The sequence below is a fragment of the Mus musculus genome, chromosome 15 (genome assembly GCF_000001635.26).
Source record: "Mus musculus strain C57BL/6J chromosome 15, GRCm38.p6 C57BL/6J".
In the NCBI taxonomy this organism is placed as follows: domain Eukaryota; kingdom Metazoa; phylum Chordata; class Mammalia; order Rodentia; family Muridae; genus Mus; species Mus musculus.
Window position 1 is genome coordinate 80,970,948 of NC_000081.6, and position 21,410 is coordinate 80,992,357.

Sequence of the window (21,410 nt, forward strand, 5' to 3'; positions counted from 1 at the left end):
AAAGCCAGAGGTGCAGAGCATCTGTCAAATGTCAGTGATTGACACTGGGTGTCTTTTACTTTTTTTTTTTTTTTTTTTTTTTTTGGTATTTCAAGAGAGGGTCACTGTGTGGCCCTGGCTGTCCTGGAACTCACTCTAGACCTGGCCTTGAACTCAGATCCACCTGCCTCTGCCTCCCAAGTGCTGGGATTAAGGGCTTCACACTGGGCATCCTCATCCCTTGCCCACCTTGGTTTTGAGACAGTCTCATTGAGCCCAACACCTGTCCTTTCCACTTAGTAGACTCTCTAGTAGGCCTCCAGGATCTCCTGTCTCTATCTTCCTGTGGTCCTGGCATTCCCAAGTTCACACTTCTGTGCCTGGCTCTTTTGTGGTTGCTGAGGGTCAAACTGCAGATCTTTGTACTTGCATAGTGTGGGGGTCTCTGCAAACACCATGGCCAACAGTGTTGATCCCCATGAGTCAAGAACAAGTCCAGTGTAGCATGACTCAGTAGCTGGTGTTGGTTCAGGCTTCTCGCATCTGACACCAGGCAGTTAACTTAGGCATATTTAAGAACAGCACAATTTAGAAAAAGTTTCTTGGTGATAATTCAGTCCCATGTACACAATAATGTTTAAGGCATAACTACACCAACGCTCTTTGTAAAGTACATGTGAAGTCTTAAGGGTCTGGGCAAGGAGCTGGTGTCTCAATCATACAAATAGTACAAAGGCCACCAGGCTATAAAACATCTCTGGTCCTGTTTGTAAAGTGCACACGACTTCTCCCATATAGAGGGTTCTGTAGATTGACTTTCCGAGGAACAGTGATAAGCAAAGGGTCTGGGGAGGATGACTGAGATAAACATCGAGTCTGAGGGAGCCAGGTGTGACCTGGCCATACCATTGTGCAGCCTATTAGTCACATCTATCCCCAGTCTTCTGGGCAGAAAACAGGTGTCTTAGGGTTTTCTGCTGTGAACAGACACCATGACCAAGGCAACTCATAAGGACAACATTTAATTGGAGCTGGTTTACAGGCTCAGCAGTTGAGTCCATTATCATCAAAGTGGGAGCGTGGCAGCATCCAGGCAGGTATTGTGCAGGAGGAACTGAGAGTTCGACATCTTCCATCTGAAGGCTGCTAGCAGAATACTGGCTTCCAGGCAGCTAAAATGAGGATCTTAAAGCCCACACCCACAGTGACACCTACCCCAACAGGACCACGCCTTCTAATAGTTCCACTCCCTGGGCCAAGCATATACAAACCATCACAACAGGCTATACATCTTTCTTCTGAAGAGACAGCTCTGTGTAACATTCCTGCTTTCTCTAGTGCATATCTCTGAGCTCAAGGACTCTCTGTCCCTATCAGCATAGCAAGTACTTTGCCTACTGGGCTGTCTCGCCAGCTTTCCAGCTTACTGAGACAGTCTGTTTAAACCTGGAGTTCACTGATTGGGTTAGAGTAGTGCCCTAGAAGCCCAAGGTCCTCCACCTGGTCCCTGCTCCCTAGCACTAGATTACTTTGCCTGTCTTTTTATGTAGGTTTGGGGGTTTGAACCTCAGGTCCATATGTTTGTGTGTCAAGCACCCTGCCAAATGAGCCATCTCCCCAGCCCAGAAAAGATGCATTTTGTAAACCTATTGAACACCATATCTGCATCCTTTTACCCCACTCCCCCAACTTCATCTCCCTCTTGAAGGGTTCACTATTGCCCAGGCAAGGCAAGTCTCCCAGTTGTATGCTCAACTGATCCTGCCCCAGCTCCCTCAGTAATCTCGACTACTGTGCACGTTACCACCCAGGGCTTCCTCTAAGATTATGAAGGGAGCCCTGTAATCTGGCTATTCAAGCCTGCTCGAGCTACAAGGCACATTCAAAGCCAGCCTGGGTAACCCAGCAAAAAACCAAAGAAGACAGAATGTAGCTTAGTTGACAGAGCGCTTGTCTAGCATGCCAGAAGTCCTGGTTTGATCCCCAAATACAGCATACATTGGGCCTGGTGGGACCCATGTAATCTTGACACTCAGCCTGAGTTACAAGGGACTTAGTCTCAAAGGGTGTGTGTGTGTGTGTGTGTGTGTGTGTGTGTGTGTGTGTGTGTGTGTTGGGAGTGGAGGACATATGAGATAGCTCAATGGTGAAGGGACTTGTTACCAAGCCTGACAACCTAAGTTTGATCCCCAGGATCTTCATAAAGAAAGGCTTGGACCTCCATGTATGTGCATGCCCTGGCACACATACACATAAATACATACATATCATGGCACAAAATGGATAAAATATAATTTAAAAAAAATTAGGGAACCGGCTATGATAGTACATGACTTTAACCCAGCTGATTCACGTCTGCCCTGATTAAGATGGTAATGGCTGTGAGCTTGGAGAACAGCATTTTGCAGCAGTCACTGTGGCATGTATTTTAAGATAACTGCAATTCTCATACATCACTTACAAGGTATGACCTTCTCTGCAGATGTAGCCCAGTGGATGGACATTTTTATCTTGTAAGTTCAGCTAGTTCTAACTAGAGACGACGTCAATTAGAATTTTGTTTCTCCACTGGGAATCTGGTGTGACAAATAACCTTGTAAGTGCTATACTCACAGAGAAACTCTGATAAGCCAACTTTTAAAAATTTTAAACAGGGTCTCACTCTGTGGCTTTGGCTGTCTGAACTCTCTGTGTAGACCAGTCTGGCCTCAAACTCACAGAGATCCACCTGCCCCTACCTAGTGTAAGTGTCGAGTGCTAGAACTAAAAGCTGATATGCCAGTTTTCTGAAGGAAAGAGTTTCATGGTGAGTGGGTGGTGATTTGCAATCGTGGAAAGTCTCACCTCTACCTAGGGATTATATAGTCTCACCTATATAAGCTCAAAGCCTGTCTGGGATACATGTGATTCCTTCCCAAAACACAAGAGGCTGTTGAGAGGGCTCTGTGGACAGAAGGGCTTGTTGCCAAGATCAACGAGAGTTTGATTTTTTGACTCCACGTGGTGGGAGAAAACAGGACTCAGACACATTGTCCTCTGACCTCTCCAGGCATGCCGTGGCATGTGACCCCCCACAACACAGACTGAAATAAATATAATTTTTTAAATATATAATTTATTTATTTTATGTGCATTGGTGTTTTGCCATCATACACATCTCTTTGAGGGTGTCAGGTACTCCCTCTTTGAGGGAGATACAGACAGCTGTGAGAATTGAACCCTGGGTCCTCTGGAGGAGTAGCCAGTGCCCCTAACCGCTGAGCCACATCTCTAGACCCTGAAATAAATAAAATTATTAATGCATAAATGGAAAAGAAAAGTCCTACCTCAAGAAGCTGAGCTACATCTCTGGCGATTTCAAAGCCATCACAGGAGACCACCTGTGTGTGACAACTAGGACAAAGCTTACAGAAGAATTTAAGAACTACTTCAGAGCCCCCCTCATCCTTAATCTTCACACGAGAATCCCTGAAAAATACATGGATCATATCCAACAGTAAGATTAATGGTGGGTTTGGAGGAAGAGATGCTTCGCAAAGCTGCCACTCGGATGTCCCCTCCCCCCACCTCTCCACGTGCTCACCTTTCACTGCCGTGGCCTGAGGGCACTGGGAAAAGTCTTTTGAACTTCTGACTGTAATACCTCTTCCATGCTTTTAAACTTTAATAAGGCAACTGTCTTTAAAATGTTCTAATTAGGATAGTGCTGTTTATAAGATTATAGGTAAATATGTCTGAAATGTAATACAAAATCCAGACAAGGTTCAGGTAAGATTTTAACCCATAGTTCATTAGGTAAATGAGTTGCTTGTTTTTCTCCCAAGGATAAAAAGAGAATAATAGACCTTTTTTTTTTTTTTTTTCATTTAAAAATGTTCATTGCAGGGCTGCAGCGATGGCTCAGCAGGTAAGGACACTGACTGCTCTTCCAGAGGTCCTGAGTTCAATTCCCAGCAACCACATGGTGGCTCACAACCATCTGTAACGGGATCCGACACCCTCTTCTGGTGTGTCTGAAGACAGCGACAGTGTACTTACATATAATAATAAATAAATCTTTGGGCTGGAACGAGCAGAGATCCTGAGTTCAATTCCCAGCAACCATATGATGGCTCACAACCATCTGTACAGCTACAGGGTACTCATATACATAAAATAAATAAATAAATCTTAAAAAAAAACCAAAAACAAAGAAAGAAAGTTTGAGGCCAGCCTGGGTTACATGAGACCTGGACACACACACACACACACACACACACACACACACACACACACCACATTCTTTTCTAGCTTGGCTTGTGATCACAGCACTCAAGAGTGCTGAGGCAGGAAGATAGTAAATTCCACAACCGCCTGCGCTGCATACTGAAGCTCTGTCTCAGACAGCCTAGGAGAAATACATATTTACTTTGTTGTTGTTGTTTTGAGACAGGGTTTTACTGCTTAGCTCTGGCTGTCCTGGAACTCACTCTATTGACCAAGCTGGCTTCAGAGCTCTGCCTGCCTCTGCTCCTGAGTGCTGGGATTAAAGGCTAAACCCCCATGCCCAGCTTCTGTCGGCTCTTGAAACGGCACATTTTTTGATTCAAAGAACTCTATGGCAGTCTTTGGTTTTAGCTGGTGAGGCTTCTCCTACTTTGCATTATGAGGCAGGTGCCAGTTTTCTCACACACGTGCAGCTTGGCTGAATTATGTCAATACACAAGGTCCCGTCTTATGTGTATTTGACACTGCTAAAACTGAAAGGAGCCTTGCCTGGGCACTGATGGTCCTAGGAGCATTAAACAGTTTTTTGTGTGCTTGTTTTCTTTCTCCTCTTTCTGACTAACAGCCTTTCCTGTAGCCTAAACATATTTGCACAGTTCTTACGTAGCATTTTGAAATAAATGTTTCATAAGGCAGACTTGATGGCACACCCCCTTAACCTCAGCAACTTAGAAGGCAAAGGCAAACAATCTCTGGGAGTTTGAGGCCACCCTGCTTTACACAGGGAACTCCAGGTCAGCAAAAGGTATGTGAAGAGACCATGTTAAAACATGAAAACTGAGCCGGGCAGTGGTGGCACACACCATTAATCCCAGCACTTGGGAGGCAGAGGCAGGTGGATTTCTGAGTTCGAGACCAGCCTGGTCTACAAAGTGAGTTCCAGGACAGCCAGGGCTACACAGAGAAACCCTGTCTCGAAAACAAACAAACAAACAAACAAACAAACAACAACAACAACAAAAACAAACAAAAATCAAAAAAACAAAAACCACACGCAAAAACTGAGGGGCTAGAGTTGGCTCAGTGATTTAGTGATTAAGAGCACTTGTTGCTTTAACAGAGGACCTGAGTTCAATCCCAGCTTCCACGTGGTGACTCAGGACCATCTGTAACTCCAGTTCTAGCCTCCTCAAGCGCCAGGCACCATGGTACATGTATACTCATGTGGGCAAAGCACTAATACACATACAATAAAACACATGCATCTTTCAATTTTTAATGTGTGTGCTGGGGATGAGTCACACAAATTAAAAGGGTGCTGTGACTGAAAAGACAAACAGACTACTTAGGTAATCAACACAGATTCCATGTTACCACTTCCTAGCTCCTGTTATTTCCATCCGGGTCCTTCTCTAAACACTTCCGTCAGAAAGTCAGCCGTGCCTGTTTGCTAGCAGTCACCACCGTGGGGCTTTTTTGACTGTTGGCGTTCCCTCATAGAAGGAGGGACTGAAGAGGGCAACTGTCTGCCCCTTCCCACCCCAGACTTGAGATTACAGCTGCTCCTCACAGCCATTGGAGGCAGTTCTACCCTAATTGCACATGACCTCAAAAATCTCTGGATGCGCCGGGTCATATATGCTTCAGGGGCTCCATGTCCTCCTGAGCTGTGGGGAAGCCATATTCCATTTCGGGTGAAGACGGCAGTATGGCTGCATGTTACCCATGCTCCTGTATGCAATCTATCATCTATGCTCTGTAAGTAAGCCTAACAGATTCATTGGCTCTCCAGGTTGAACTTTGCTGAGATCGTACTTCGATTCGTCATTGGCACCTTATAAGGATCTGGTAAATATTTAAGTCTCTCAGGGAAGGAATTTTTGAAACAAATGAGAATAACATTCATTCTGCATTCAGCCCATTCCTGTGCTTGGGTGATGTGAAAAACCTGCTAATGTGCTTTGTAAGCTGTTTATTGTACGGCCAGGTCATGACTGAGTCCACCTTGCGGTTTGTAGAGTTTGCTTCATTGACCTGGGCACAAGTACGAACCAACACTTCAAACCGGTGTTGGTCGCAGTCAGTGTCTTTTCAGATTTGGCTGAGATGTCCCTTTAATGCTGTTGATAGCCTTTCTGAAATGAGGGAGGGGGGGGGGGCGGGTTCAGATTAGATTCCTTGCCAGCAGTGACAGTGTCAGCTGCCATCTTTCTGGATTGTTCTTTGGTGCTGTGTTTAAACGTTTTCCATACACATTGAGTTCTCACGGAAACCGTAAGTTCCGGGTTTTTATGGATGCGCAAAATGTTACGAGTGACTCAAAAGCAGGTGCTCAGGTTCCACACACCGCTTCCTTCTTAGTCATGACCTCAATCAATTACTGCTTTCCCCAGGGCCTGTGACTGATGGAAAACTAGATTAATCTGGTCTAGAAGCCAGCTCTGTGAGCCTGAAAGAGAAGACCAGTTTCTGGACTTGTGCACTGACTCCATCCTGACTGCTCCCAAACAACCACGAGTTGCTTGCATCACAGACCGGGTGCCTGGGGTACCTACCTCTAAAGGACGCCTGGAACCTGGGATGGGCCAGTCTTCCCGCGAAACTACAGCCCCCAGCATGCCCCACGGCCACCGGCTCTGCGGCCCGCGCGTGCGCAGAAGGGCAGCAGTGCGCGCCGACTAGGAGGCAGCTGCTAGCCTGACCTGCCGAGGTGCTGAGGTGGCCGCGAGACAGGTGAGCGGTGCGCGAGTCTCCGAGTCTCCGGGCCGGCGAGGGGGACGCTCACCTGCCTCTTGAGTGGAGGCCGCGGGGTACGGGCTGAGGGGAAGGCGGCGGGGAAGGCGCCGCCTCAGGCGGGGGCGGCGAGCCGCCGCGGCGTGGCTGCTCCCACGGCGACCCGGGACGCGCGTGACAGTGACAGACCCACCCCCTCCGGCGGCTCCCGGCGACCCGGAGGAACTGCGCCTGACGCAGCGGCGGGCGTCTCGGCAGGTGGCAACTCTCCCTCAGAGCCGACTTAGCTGTTCCCCTGGAAGACTCGGGTTCAGTGCCTAGGCCGAGTGTTAGCAGCGGGGAAACTGAGGCGGACGTGTAGGCAGGGGTCGCCTCGTGTGCTTCCGGTTAGAGGTCCTGAAATTACCCTGAGATTTAGGTGTGGGTCCCGACTGCTTTCATAGGGCAGTAATAGGAAATACAGATGCTTTAAAGTTTCCTTGTCAGTGACAGATTGTGCCGTGTCTTCCCGTCTCATGATGCATAGGAAATTTATGATGGGCTATGGTGGGTTTGTTTTTGTTTTTGTTTAGGTTTTTGTTGGTGTTGGTGGTGAGTTTTTAGAGATGACAGGGGAGTGGGTATTATCTGTCTGTCTGTCTGTCTGTCTGTCTATCCGGTTCCTTAAAAGAAATCTTTCTAGGTAAATTCATGTTTGTAGCCCAGGCTGGCCTCAGACTCCGAGCTCTGCCTGCTTCTGCTTTCCAAGTGCCGAACTGAAGGTGTGCGCTCTCAAGCCTCCAAATTCACATCTTCAACCGGACTACTTTTCAGTTTCATCTTTTTTTCTTTGTAGCTTTTCTGACTGTGCTGGTGACTGAGTTTTCAGGCACGCACAGTTCCTGGTTCTTTTCCCCCTTAAGCCCTCTGTTAGCCTCCAGCTTTCTTCTGACTCCAAGCATTAATGATCAGTTTCCCATACTCTGTTCCCCGTGACCTATGTGTGTGCTGCTGCTGCTGCTACTGTTGTTGTTGATTATTCCATATGGAACCCAGGGCCTCCCTCCACTACTGAGCTGTCCCCAAATCCTTAATGTAGCTTCTTCATCATTATCTCATCTTGGTTTTTTGGTTGATTGGTTGATTGGTTTTAAACTTTTAAAATTTAATTTTTTTAAATGTGTGTGTGTTCATGAGTGCATGACCTGCAAAGGTCAGAAGATGGCTTTAGATCCCCAGGAGTTAGAACAGCGGTGAGATTGTTATGGGTTCTGAGAACCAAATTTGACTTCTCTGCTAGAGCAGTATTCATTCTTAACCGTAGAGCTATGGCTCCACCCCTGATTGTTGCTGGTGTTGTTTGTCCCTGGCTAGCCCGAAGCTTTCTGTGTAGACTAGGCTGGTCTTCAGTGATCTTTCTGTTTCTCTGACTCGTAGATGTTGGGATTAAAGCATGTGTCAACACATCCAACTCCCTGTCCTTTTTAACCACAGATATGTGTGGTCTATGGTAGAGGGGAGGTGTTTTGGCTGGTGTATATGACCCCTGGATCAACATTAATTTAATAAGACTGTGGGGAGTCCTGGATGTGGCTTGGGTACAGTGCTGGTTGACAAAAGTAAACCTTTTGTTTAGTTCCTAGCAAGAAGAAGGTTGTGAGCAAGTAGTTGCCACCACATAAAAATGTGTTCACCCTCTTTCTTTGTGAATTTGGGAACTTGTCACATTGACAGACGGATGAACTGGGGTAGCATGTCATGGAAGTGAGGGAAGTTCTGAGAAAGAGACTGAGGAGAACTCTGCTGTTGCAGGGCTGTCTTCCTGTGCCTGGAGGGACTGCAAGAGCATCCTGCTGGCTCAGAGTCAGACAAAATGTTCTCTGTTTGTGTTTTCTCCTTATTTCTTCTTTGTTCTCAATGAAGATATGGCAGAAGCCCAAAACCTTGTAGATTTGGTGACTTAACATAAGATTCATCAGCGTGTTCTCCAGACTCTGCCTGTTATTCAGCGGGTAACAGCAGTAATTTTCCATAGCAGCCATTCATGGGCTCAGACTGTCATAAGGAAGTGGGACTAGCACAAAGGGTGGTACACAGAAGAAATAAAGATCCTGTTTGTCATTGCATATAACACAAACTCGGACAGGAAATCCGTACAGGACAGCTAGGTGGGAGAAGTTAGACACAGGAGTGTGGCTTCTATTTGCAGTAATATTGTTGAATCTCTTTTCCCTAATAAACACTGTAACCATGGCAGTCAACTGTAGGTTAATTTTGTTTTACATATGTGTAAATAAGGTTTAGAGGTTAAGTGATTTTTCATAGAAACACTGTGACACAGCCATCATCTAGTTAACTCTATCTAGTTCTAAAACCCCATTTTTCCCTCTCTCCCATAGTTTCTCCCCCTTTCCCATAATGCTTGCTGAGAAGCCTAGAACCCAGCATCTTCCTGCCTCTCCTTTCCAAGTGCTGAGATACAAATGCGTACCACCAGTCCTCTTTTTGACAGTGTTTTGTATTGTCCTGTCAGCAAGTATATTCAAAGTATTGGAGATGTGGCTTAATTTCCTTCTATGTACAAGGCTCTGTGTTCAATACCAGCTCTGCAAAACAACAAAAGCAAGTATATTTATGTTTTTCCTCATTCTTGTTTCCACTCTTTCCTTTTAATGTAGTGCTTGGAGTCAAACCTAGGGACTCTCATATGGTAGGCAAGCTCTACCATTGAGTTATATTCTCAGGGTAAGCTTCCCATTTTCCTTTTTTGGAGACGACACGGTCTCTTTTATATAGCACTGGCTGCCCTGAAACTTGATCTGTAGATCAGGCCGGCCTGGAACTCATAGAGCTTTGCCTGCCTTTGCCTCCCCAGTGCTGGGATCAAAGGTGTGCACCGCCACACCAGGCTCATTTTCTTCCTATATTTGTCCTTAAAAAGCAGATTCCAGGCCTGGGGATGTAGCTTAGTTTGTAGGTTGGTTGTCTAGTATGAATGAAGCCCTGTATTTGATCTTTAGCATCATATATGGTGCTACAGATATGGTGGTATCTGCCTGTAATCCCAGTGGAGGCAGGGGATCAGGCATTCAGAGTCATCCTTAGCTATATAGATAGTTCAAGGTCATCCAGGGATACATAAATTTGTCTCAAAGTCGAGGTTCAGACTCTCCCCCTGTCTTTTATTTACTTCTTAGTGTAATACTAAGCTTTCACCTTCATGAACTTCATTGAGTATTCATGAATATCATGGATATCTACTGTGTATCCCACCCTCTGTAAGCTTTACCCTGAGACTTTAGGGAAAGAAGTTGGAAATTGTTAGTATTGTATGTTAAATGCTTATATCATAGTCTTTAGTCTTGGGAATTGGGGAAAGGCGCTGGACCACTAACAGAGAGAAATAATTCCTTGCTCTAGCAATTCTATTAGCCTGCATGTGTGGTTCTGTACTTTGAGGAAGAATCGTGCTCCCATCCCCCTCCAGCGAGAAGTGATATGGTTGAAAGATAAAGTGCAGGCTCTGGAGTCTGACAGACTAGGACCTGAGCCACAAATGCGTCTTTGTGATACCAGCTTTTAGTGTAAGCTCTTGGAAAGTAGGGCCTTTGTCTTATTCACCACCTTACCTCTCTAGATCAACAGTAGGTGAGTGATAACTTGGAGGCTTAAATGCTTTATGGGATTGTTGTGCTCAACATGGTAGAGATGAGTGCTAGTAGTAGCATATGACTAAATGGTGAGGCTACATTTTCTGTGCCCCTTACCTTATGTGCTATTTTGACAACTCTGTTTTTTGAATTTTACATATATAATAAGTCATTCCTCTTTTGAAAATGTAGGCTCATTGCCTTATGATCACCATTCACAAATGAAGCATTCACTTCTTTTTAGTAGGCATAGTTAACTGTTATCTGTGTCTTCTAACATTGTATCTCTCTTCTGGTTATACTCATATTCTTCTCTCTCTCTCTATCTCTTCCCCCCCCCCCCCCCCCGAAACAGGGTTCCTCTCTGTGTAGTCCTGGCTCTCCTGGAACTCACTCTGTAGACAAGACTAGCCTTAAACCTTAAACTCGGATATGTGCTTGTCTCTGCCTCCTGAGTGTTGGGGAGTAAAGGCATGTGCAACAACCACTTGAACTTTTCTTCCTTTTTTTTTTTTAAGATTTATTTATTATATTCAAGTACACTGTAGCTGTCTTCAGATGCACCAGAAGAAGGCGTCAGATCTCATTACGGGTGGTTGTGAGCCACCATGTGGTTGCTGGGATTTGAACTCAGGACCTTCGGAAGAGCAGTCGGTGCTCTTAACCACTGAGCCATCTCTCCAGCCCTTTTTCTTTTTGTTATTTTTTTTTTTTGTTTTTTGTTTTTGTTTTGTTTTTTGAGGCCAGGTCTCCATATAACTCTAGCTGGCCTGGAACTTGCCATGTAGACCAGGGTGGCTTCAAACTCACAGAGATTCATTGCCTCTGCCTCTTTTTTTTTTTTTAAAGATTTATTTATTTATTATTATATGTAAGTACACTGTAGCTGTCTTCAGACACCCCAGAAGAGGGCATCAGATTTTGTTACGGATGGTTGTGAGCCACCATGTGGTTGCTGGGATTTGAACTTTGGACCTTTGGAAGAGCAGTCGGCGCTCTTTAACCACTGAGCCATCTCTCCAGCCCCTGCCTCTGCCTCTTAAGTGCTGGGGTTAAAGGCAATGTGTTTTTGCATCCAGCTCTATATTTTCTGCATTTTAAAGCATTTGTGTTGTATAGTGTGTATTTGTGAGGTTCTGTTTGTTTGCGACAGGGTCCCTTGTAGCCTAGGCTGGCCTCAAAGTAACTGTACAGCTAAGAGTGATATTGAAAGGTAATCTTCCTGCCTTTGTCTTCTAGTGCAGAAATCACAGGTGTATGTCACTGTGGCTGGCTCTATTTACGTGTGATGTGTTGCTGTTTGTTTTAGATGTGGTCTTGTTATATAGCCCAGGCTGGCCTTGAACTCGAGATCCTCCTGCTTTTGCCTCCTGGGACTAGGACTACAGGTGTGTGCCATCCTTGAGACGAGCTTTATATTTGTGGTTTTCTCTAACGATGTGGGTTTTAGGTTAGCTTCTTTTGATCCTTGGTTAGCTTTCATTAGATGGATTCTCAATAGGATCAACATGAAAACTGAAATCGAAAGCACTAATTAATTACCAGAAGTCCATTCTTAAAACAGGAGATGGCCCATGCTTGTATCCCCAGCTACCATGGAGGCTGAGGCAGAAGATTGAACCCAGAAAATTTCAGGCCAGCCTGGGCAACATAGGGGCGATGATCCCATCTCAATAATAAAAATAACTCTTAGAAAAGGCATGGCTTCCAATTAGGGTTTAAATGAAAACACCTTTTTTCCTTAACAAAATGACATGGGCATTCCCATCCTTCCCTAGCTGTGCAGTCAGCCTTCAGCTAACATTCTAAAGACAGGACACGGCAGGCCATTTCCCACTTCTTATGTTTGAGTTCCATTGGTAAATATCCTTAACTTGTGTGACTTGAGAATAAGGTTAAAGTCCAGCACTACTTTATCCCTACTCTTTCTGTTTCTCTTCCTTCTCCTTTTTGAGGCAGTCTCATCTGAGGTTCTGACACCCTCAACATTGCTGTACAGGGCGGGTGAACTGGCTTGGCAGGTGCAGGCTTGATGAGCTGAGTTTGGTTCCATGTAAAGAAGACAACTGAGTTGTCCTTTTACCTCCACAGGGGCATGTGCTATGCTGTGCTTATAGACAGGTGCCACCATGCCTGGCTTTATCCTGGTTTTTCATTGGTAGCAAACTCTTGCTCTTCTCCAAGATCTTTTGCCTGGTGTTCTCTCTCTGTCTCTCTCTCTCTCTGTCCCTCCCTCCCTCCCTCCCTGCCTTCTTCCTCTTCCTGCCTTCTTCCTCTTCCTCCTTTTTTTTTTTTTTTTTTTTTTTTTTTGAGACAGGTTTTCTCTGTGTAGCCCTGGTTGTCCTGGAACTCAGTCTGTAGACCAGGATAGCCTGGAACTCACAGAGGTCTGCCTGCCTCTGCCTCTGCCTCTGCCTCTGCCTCTGCCTCTGCCTCTGCCTCTGCCTCTGCCTCTGCCTCTGCCTCTGCCTCTGCCTCTGCCTCTGCGCCTCTCTGCCTCTGCGCCTCTCTGCCTCTGCGCCTCTCTGCCTCTGCGCCTCTCTGCCTCTGCGCCTCTCTGCCTCTGCGCCTCTCTGCCTCTGCGCCTCTCTGCCTCTGCGCCTCTCTGCCTCTGCGCCTCTCTGCCTCTCTGCCTCTCTGCCTCTCTGCCTCTCTCTCTGCCTCTCTGCCTCTCTGCCTCTCTGCCTCTCTGCCTCTCTGCCTCTCTGCCTCTCTGCCTCTCTGCCTCTCTGCCTCTCTGCCTCTCTGCCTCTCTCTCTGCCTCTCTGCCTCTCTGCCTCTCTCTCTGCCTCTCTGCCTCTCTGCCTCTCTGCCTCTCTGCCTCTCTGCCTCTCTGCCTCTCTGCCTCTCTGCCTCTCTGCGCCTCTGCCTCTGCCTCTCTGCCTCTCTGCCTCTCTGCCTCTCTGCCTCTGCCTCTGCCTCTCTGCCTCTGCCGGGATTAAAGGCGTGTGCCACCACTGCCTGGCTTACTTGATATTCCTTAACAGAGTGACTTCTGCTCTGTCGTTTACATATGGATAACTCATCTGCTGTGGTCTGTGTTAGCTCCTTGGTCTGTTTACCATTCTTTGGGGTCTTCACTTATTAAGTCAACAAATGTTTTTTCCGTCTTTCCCGGGTTCTTCATGGTAGGCTGTGCAGCTCACACATGTATTGCCAGCACTTTACTAGGAAACCGAGGCAGACTGCTATAAATTTGAGGCTACCCTGGCTACAATATGAGACTTTAAGTTTTTAAAATTATAATTCTTTATGTGTATGGGTGTTTTGTCTACATGTATGTCTATGTACCAAGTGTGGCGAGTTTGGTATGCTCAGAGAGCAGGAGAGGGTATCTATCCCCTGGAACTGAAATTATATACAGACAGTTATGAGCTACTATGTAGGTGCTGGGAATTGGACCTAGGTCCTCTGGAAGAATAGTCAGTACTTCTTTTCTTTTATTTTTCTTTTCTTTCCTTTTCTTTGGAAAAGTTTTTTTTTTGTTTTGTTTTTAAGATTTATTTATTCAAGTATTTTATGTATATGAGTGCTCTGTATTTAAGTAAATATGTAAATGTACTTACATAAATATAAATCAGAAGACGGAATCAGATCCCATTATAGATGGTTGTAAACGGTTGGCAGGAGCTGAACTCAGGACCTCTGGAAGATTAACCACTAATCTGTCTCTTCGGTCTTTCTTTCTTTCTTTCTTCCTTTCTTTCTTTCTTTCTTTCTTTCTTTCTTTCTTTCTTTCTTTCTTTCTAAGATTTATTTATTTGTTTTATATTACACTTTCTTCAGACACACCAGAAGAGGGTATCAGAGCCCATTACAGATGGTTGTGAGCCACCATGTGGTTTCTGGGATTTGAACTCAGGACCTCTGGAAGAGCAGTCAGTGCTCTTAACCGCTGAGCCATCTCTCCAGCCCTATATTTTTTTTAAATTAAAAAAAATGTATTTTGCATGTATAGATATTTTGTCTGTCTGTATGTTTATATACCATGACTCCTGTGGAACTGCACTTACAGATAGATAGTTATGAGCCCCACATGAGTGCTGGGAGTTAAACTCAGCTCCTCTGGAAGAACAGTTAGTACTTTTTTGTTTTGTTTTGTTTTTTCGAGACAGGGTTTCTCTGTGCAGACCTGGAGCTCACTCTATGGACCAGGCTGGCCTCGAACTCAGAAATCCACCTGCCTCTGCCTCCCAAGTGCTGGGATTAAAGGCATGTGCCACCACCACCCGGCTTCAGTTAGTACTCTTAACCTCTGAGCCATCTCCCCAGCCCCGACTGTGAAATTCTATCTCTCCCCTACCTCGTCCTTACAAGTTTCTTACATGTCTTGGGTGTTGATGTTGGCTGCCATCTGGACCTTACCCTATATGATTGGCCTAGAATGCGACCTTTCCATGACTTTACCTAAGTCATGGTGTGGTAGATGTGTATAAGAGTTAACATCTCATGGAAATTGGTGAAAGTGCATGGTGTTTTTTATAATAAAACCTTGGGTGCCACATCATGTTAGTTCTGCAGTATTCTCTAGGTTGAAATAGTCACAGAATTTTCCTTCATGTCAAGAGGAGGGAACTTAAAAACTCTACCGCTCAGTGAGGAGGACTGTCATTGTCATATGTTAAGAAGATGTGGGATAGGGGCTGGAGAGATGGCTCAATGGTTAAGAGCACTGACTGCTTTCCAGAGGTCCGGAGTTCAGTTCCCAGCAACCACATGGTGGCTCATAACCATCTGTAATGGGATCTGATGCCCTCTTCTGGCATGCAGGTGTACGTAGAGCACCCAAATATATAAAATAAATACATCTTAAAAAAAAAAGAAGAAGATGTGGGATAGGCATGTATCAGTCCATCTTTAGAAAATAGGGTTTCTATTGGTCATGGTGGCGCATGCCTTTAATCACAGCACTCAGGAGGCAGAGGCAGGTGGGTCTCTGTGAGTTCCAGGTTGGCCTCATCTACAAAGAGAGTTCCAGGACAGCCAGAGAAACCCTGTCTTGGAAAAAAAAGAAAACCACCCACACAAAGGAAATAGAGTTTCCATGTCAAATATATGGTAGAATTTTGTTGTGGTGTTTAGGGTTAAAGTGAGGGTTTTGGGCATAGTGCCAGAGGTGGTAAATATGTTTTCACTTATTCTGCAGGTTAGCGTTAGGTACTTTTCTATCCTAATTTTAATGATAGGAGAGCTGAGGTTAGACAAGAGTTGTGGCACAAGCCTTTAATCCCAGAATTTGGGAAGCAGAGGCAAGTGAAGTTCTGTGAGGACAGCTAGGGCCACATGACCCTGTCTCAATGCCCGCCCCCCAAATAAAGAAAATAGAGGTTATGAGCGATTGTTTTGCCTAAAGGGCTCACAGCTAAGTGACAGAACATATCATTAAACCCAGGCTTCTTATTTCCACTGCTCCATGTTTAAATAAGGTAAATATGGATTTCTTTATCTAATCTTCAAAATATGCATGTGGATGCTTCATTAAATACAACAGTTAGCTAATTTAGTGTCTGGGGAACCCTGAATTTAAGTTTGACATGCTGAAGGATTTAACCTGAACAGAGTTTCAGTCTACTAGAAAAGGTATACAGCTAGCTAAATAGACTGTGGAGTTTTTGTTAGTTTGTTTTAAGATTTATTTATTTATTTAATATATGTGAATACACTGTAGCTGTCTTTAGACACACCAGAAGAGGGCATGGGGTCCCATTACAGGTGGCTGTGAGCCACCATGTGATTGCTGGGAATTGAACTCAGGCCCTCTGGAAGAGGAGTAGTGTTCTTAACTGCTGAGCCATCTCTCCAGCACCTAGACTGTGGTTTGTGTTTGGCATTATGTGAGTATAAGGAGATGTTGAAAGGAAGCATCACAGAAATGGTATTTAGAGCTGAGTACTAAAAAATGGAAAAAAAGTGGAAATGAGAGGCAGCCTTCTAAGCAGAAGAAACCTAAGAGCTGATGCAGGCAGGGCTGACAAGAGGGCTCATTGATTAAGAGACTTTCTCTTCTTGTAGAGGGCCAGGGTTTGATTTCCAGCACTCAAGTTATGGCTTATAACTGTAACTCCAACTACAGGGAATGTGATACTCTCTTTAGATCTCGTTGGGCGTTGGGCACTAGGCACACACATAGTATACAGACAGACATGCAGGGAAAGCCCTCATACACATAAATTAAAAAAAAAAAACTGATGCAAAATGGATTATAGGTACTTGATTCCAGGCCTGAGACACAGGTAGTAGAAGGAGAAATATTTTCTACAAGTTGTCCTCTGACTTCCATGTTGATTGGGCACAAAATAAGTAAAAGGGGGCGAGGCTAAGGATTAGGAAGATGATTCAGTGGGTAAAGTACTTGCTGCACAAGTATGAGGAACAAGATTGGGACCTTTAGCACTCAGGTGGCATATATGTGTAACCCCCCAGCATTTGGGGTGCAGAGACAGATCCCTGGGGCTTGATGGCTAGCCAGTTCAGCGAAAGGTAAGCTTCAGTGACAGGCTCTGTCTCAAAAACATAAGGCTAGAGAGGTGGCTCAGCAATTAAGAGCACTATTTTTTTAAAGATTTATTTATTATTATTAGTACACTGTAGCTGTCTTCAGACACACCAGAAGAGGGCATCAGATCTCATTACGGATGGTTGTGAGCCACCATGTGGTTGCTGGGATTTGAACTCAGGACCTTCAGAAGAGCAGTCAGTGCTCTTAACCGCTGAGCCATCTTTCCAGCCCCAAGAGCACCTTTTGTTCTTCCAGAGGATCTAAGTTTGTGTCCCCAGCACTTGCCTGTTAACTCCAGCTCCAGGGGCTCTGATATCCTCTTCTGGGCACTATGGTACCCATATACATGTGTTATAGATACACTCATATAGACACACACACACACTAATGAAAATGAGGCAGAGAAGGGACTGAATATCCCAAAATCGACCTCTGGCTGAAGTGGGTTGGGAGCATATGTGCTGTTGGGAGCTGTGCTTCTGGGCTGCTAATCTGATCATAGTGCCTCCTCCCCTTAGTTCCCCACACTGGGGGGTGGAACTTGTAATCTCATGCTTGCTGGGCATGTGCTCTGCCATTGGTCTCTATTTCCAAGGTTTTCCTTTTTTTCTTTTTTGTTTTCTTGTTTGTTTTTGACTTTTTTATTTTGAGACTATTCAGTAGTCCAAATTAGCCTTGAACTTGCCCTGTAGCCCAGGCATCCTTGAAAGTGTCATTGTCCTACCTCAGCCTCCTGAGTAACTGGGAGTGCAGGACTGTGCTGCTGGCAGACTGATGATCTATTCTTCATTTGAATAGAAGACAGTCTGGAGGCACAAAAGCCTGTTAGGAGCTATGCACGGTGGACCAGGAACATGGTAGTGAAGGTATGGACTAAGGCCTTGGGAACAGGATGTTAGAGGTGTTCTAGCTGCAAAAATGGTAAACTTTCCAGGTAACTCAGTGTGGGAGTAAAAGAAACATAAGACCTGAAAATTACCTTAAACCTTAAAATCTAAATATCTTAGAAGAAAATGGGATATTAAGAAGGAATCACGTGGTGATGGGCTAAAAACAGATGCATTGTGAGATACCCAAAGAAAAGTTAGAAATAGCAGTGTGGCCTGTGGGGTGAGATGATCTGTAGCTCAGTAGGACAGTGATGACTAAGTCTTGCCTTTTGGGGGGTTGGGGTAGAGTCTCACTATGGATTTCTGTGAGTTTGAGGTCCACCTGGTCTATATAATGATTACAGGACAGCTAGGGCTCCTGCTTCCTGCCCTGTTTGAATTCCTGCCCTGGCTTCCTTCAGTGATGTATTATGACATGGAAGTGTAAGAAGTAAACCCTCTCCTTCCCAAGTTGCTTTGGTCATGGTGGTTCGTCACAGCAATAGTAACCCTAATTAAGACAGTGGTTAAGAGCCAAAGATGACCTTGGATTTCTGATCTTTCTGCCCCCACCTCTAGAGTACTGGGGTTATTACCAGCTTATAGACTGTTTCTTTGTGGTAATGGGACCATACAGTATCAGACCCCCTGTCTTACTATAAATTTAAAATAAAGGTTTCTCAGTGGACTTTTCCCTAGTCAGTCATCAAGGAACTTTATTTTCCTCAAAAACTCCCAGCTGTTTTGTAGGGCTCTCTGAATGTTGACTTTCAGGTAGGCAACACATTTCATTTTCACTCCCCTAGTGGTAGAATATAGATGGACTATGCAGGTACCTTGCTTTCGCGACCCTCATTACCAGCTGGATACTATCAAGCTGTAATATTAGGGGAGTGATCCTTGGAGGGACTCGAAGTCTTCAGAGACCTGATGCTTGTGAGCTGAGCAAGTCCTCACAGGAGGACTGCATTTCTCTCGACTACTGAGCAGGAAGTGGCAGCCTGCTCCTTGGCATGCTGCTCCAAGGGAGGTTCCTCTTTGCCTGGTTTGTGTTTGCCCACTGTGTGTTCTGTATTACACTACCACACCTCTCTGGCCTGAAAGAACATTCTATCCCTGCACAAAGGAAATATTGACTTAAGGAAGGGACAGTGGCCCAGTTGCAAACCTGTAGGAGCAGGAGCTGGAGGGAAATGAGTGAGGAGGTTGTTCTGCTCTTCTGCGGGTGCTGGTTATGGGAGGCTCTACTGAGAAGTGGGGGATTACCTCAGGTGTCTACACTGAGGGATGTGGGAGGTGATGGAATGGAATAATCATGTTTTCAACAAGGGTCAGTGGGGTGTTTGGGAGAGCAGCAGTTCTAGAAGGTTAGCAGGAATGGTCCCTTTATCAAGGCTTTATTAAGCACTGTGCTCTGAGAGGATGGAAACAGGCTCCAGTACCTGGGGAAATATACTACGGCAGATGCAACAGTGCATGTTGAGAGCCAGGTAGGTAGCAGGGCCATTAGATCATCCAGTATAAGTCAAGTCAACAAATTTACACACACACACACACACACACAGACACACACACACACATCTCGCCCCTTGACAGGATTTCTCTACATTGCTCTGGCTTTCCTAAAACTCACTATGTAGACCAGGCTGGCTTCAGCTGACACTGTGTGCTAGAATTGAAGGTGTATGCTACCATGACTGGCAATTTAACTTTTTTGTTTGTTTGTTTTTTGAAGAAAAGCAAAAAAATTTCAAGTCAAGGAGGACAAGCAGAGGTCTTCCCAAGATGATTGGTAATGATGTTGATGACAGGAGATATTGGCTTTTTTTTTTTTTAGCATCAGGTTATAAGAAAAATTAGTTTCAGCCAGGCATGGTGGCATACACTCGGGGGTCAGAGGCAGGTAGATCTGTGTGAGTTCAAAGCTAGCCTGGTCCACAGACAGAGTTCCAGGACAGCCAGGGGTACACAGAGAAACCTTGTCTTGGAAAACCAAGGGGGAAAAAAAAGGAAAGAAAAAAGCAGCTCCAAAAGGCTAGGGAGGTTGTGGGGAGACAGATCGGTGCTTCTGCGTCTGTTACACAGGCTCTGGGGATGAAGCTCAGGCCTGGTGCTTACGCTGAGCTGCTCTACTGATTAGCGCTACTTCCCAAGCCTTGCCTTCTGATAGTTTAAATTTTCTATTAGTTTTGTTTTATTATTTTATTAAAGATTTATTCATTTATTTATGTTAGTACACTGTTGCTCTCTTCAAACACACCAAAAGAGGGCATCAGATTCCATTACAGATGGTTGTGAGCTACCATGTGCTTGCTGGGAATTGAACTCTCTCCAGCCCCTTTATTTTATTTTTAAAATAAGATTTTAGAGACAGGCGGTGGTGGTGGCGCATGCCTTTAATCCCAGCACTCGGGAGGCAGAGGCAGGCAGATTACTGAGTTCGAGGCCAGCCTGGTCTACAAAGTGAGTTCCAGGACAGCCAGGGCTACGCAGAGAAACCCTGTCTCGGAAAAAAAACAAAAACAAAACAACAACAACAGGGGCTGTTGAGATGGCTCATTGGGTAAGAGCACCCGACTGTTCTTCTGAAGGTCTGGAGTTCAAATCCCAGCAACCACATGGTGGCTCACAACCATCCGTAATGTGATTTGACTCCCTCTTCTGGAGTGTCTGAAGACAGCTACAGTGTACTTACATATAATAATAAATAAATCTGTTTTTTTGTATATAAAAAAAAACCCAACAACAACAAAAAGATTTTAGGGGGCTAGAGAGATGGCTCAGTGGTTAAGAGCACTGACTGCTCTTCCAGAGGTCCTGAGTTCAATTCCCAGTAATCACATGGTGGCTCACAACCATCTGTAATGAGATCCAATGCCCTCTTCTGTCTGAAGACAGCTACAGTGTACTCATACACATAAAATAAATAAATCTTAAAAAAGAAAAAAGATTTTATTGTTGGCTATAGTAATGCACACCTTTAGTTCCAGCACTCAGAAGGCAGAAGCAGGTGCATCTTTGTGAGTTCAAGGCCAGCCTGATATCAAATAGAGTTCCAGGACAGCCAGTGCTATACAGAGTAACACTGTCTCAAAAATTTTTGTTTTAATTTTCTATGTATGAATTTTTTATCTGCTTGTATGTCTATGTGCCTTGTGCATATCTTGTGTCGTCAGAGATCCAAGAAGGCATTGGATTCCCTGGAACAGAAGTTTACAGATGGTTGTGAGCTACCATGTGGGTTCGGGAATCAAACCAGGTTCTCTAGAAAAGCAGCCAGTACTCTTCAACAGTTGAAGCATCCAATCCCTGGTTTTATTTTTTGAAACCATTATTATTGTAGCTCAGGCTGGCCTCGAGTTTACTACATAGCCCTAAATAGCCTCAGACTCTTGGTCCTCCTTCCTTCCTTAGCCTCCGCAGTGTTAGGATTATAGACCTGTGTCTGTATATGCTAGCTGAATCAGACTGGAGGGATAGCTCGCTCAGGTGTTT

The 21,410-nt window shown here is 45.0% G+C and overlaps 1 protein-coding gene across 10 annotated transcripts in view; it reads left to right on the top strand.

Annotated features, from left to right (window-relative positions):
- Positions 1–6,814: 6,814 nt before the first annotated feature.
- The window catches only part of Sgsm3 (small G protein signaling modulator 3), a 34,529-nt gene continuing 19,933 nt past the window's right edge, over positions 6,815–21,410 (top strand). For 3 of the 10 annotated variants that reach the window (XM_006520249.4, XM_006520244.4, XM_030248261.1), the window contains exon 1: positions 6,815–6,918. The gene's annotated coding sequence lies outside the window, so the exon portion shown is untranslated. The other 7 variants (NM_134091.2, NM_001357669.1, XM_006520245.4 and 4 more) reach the window with 4 other exon arrangements.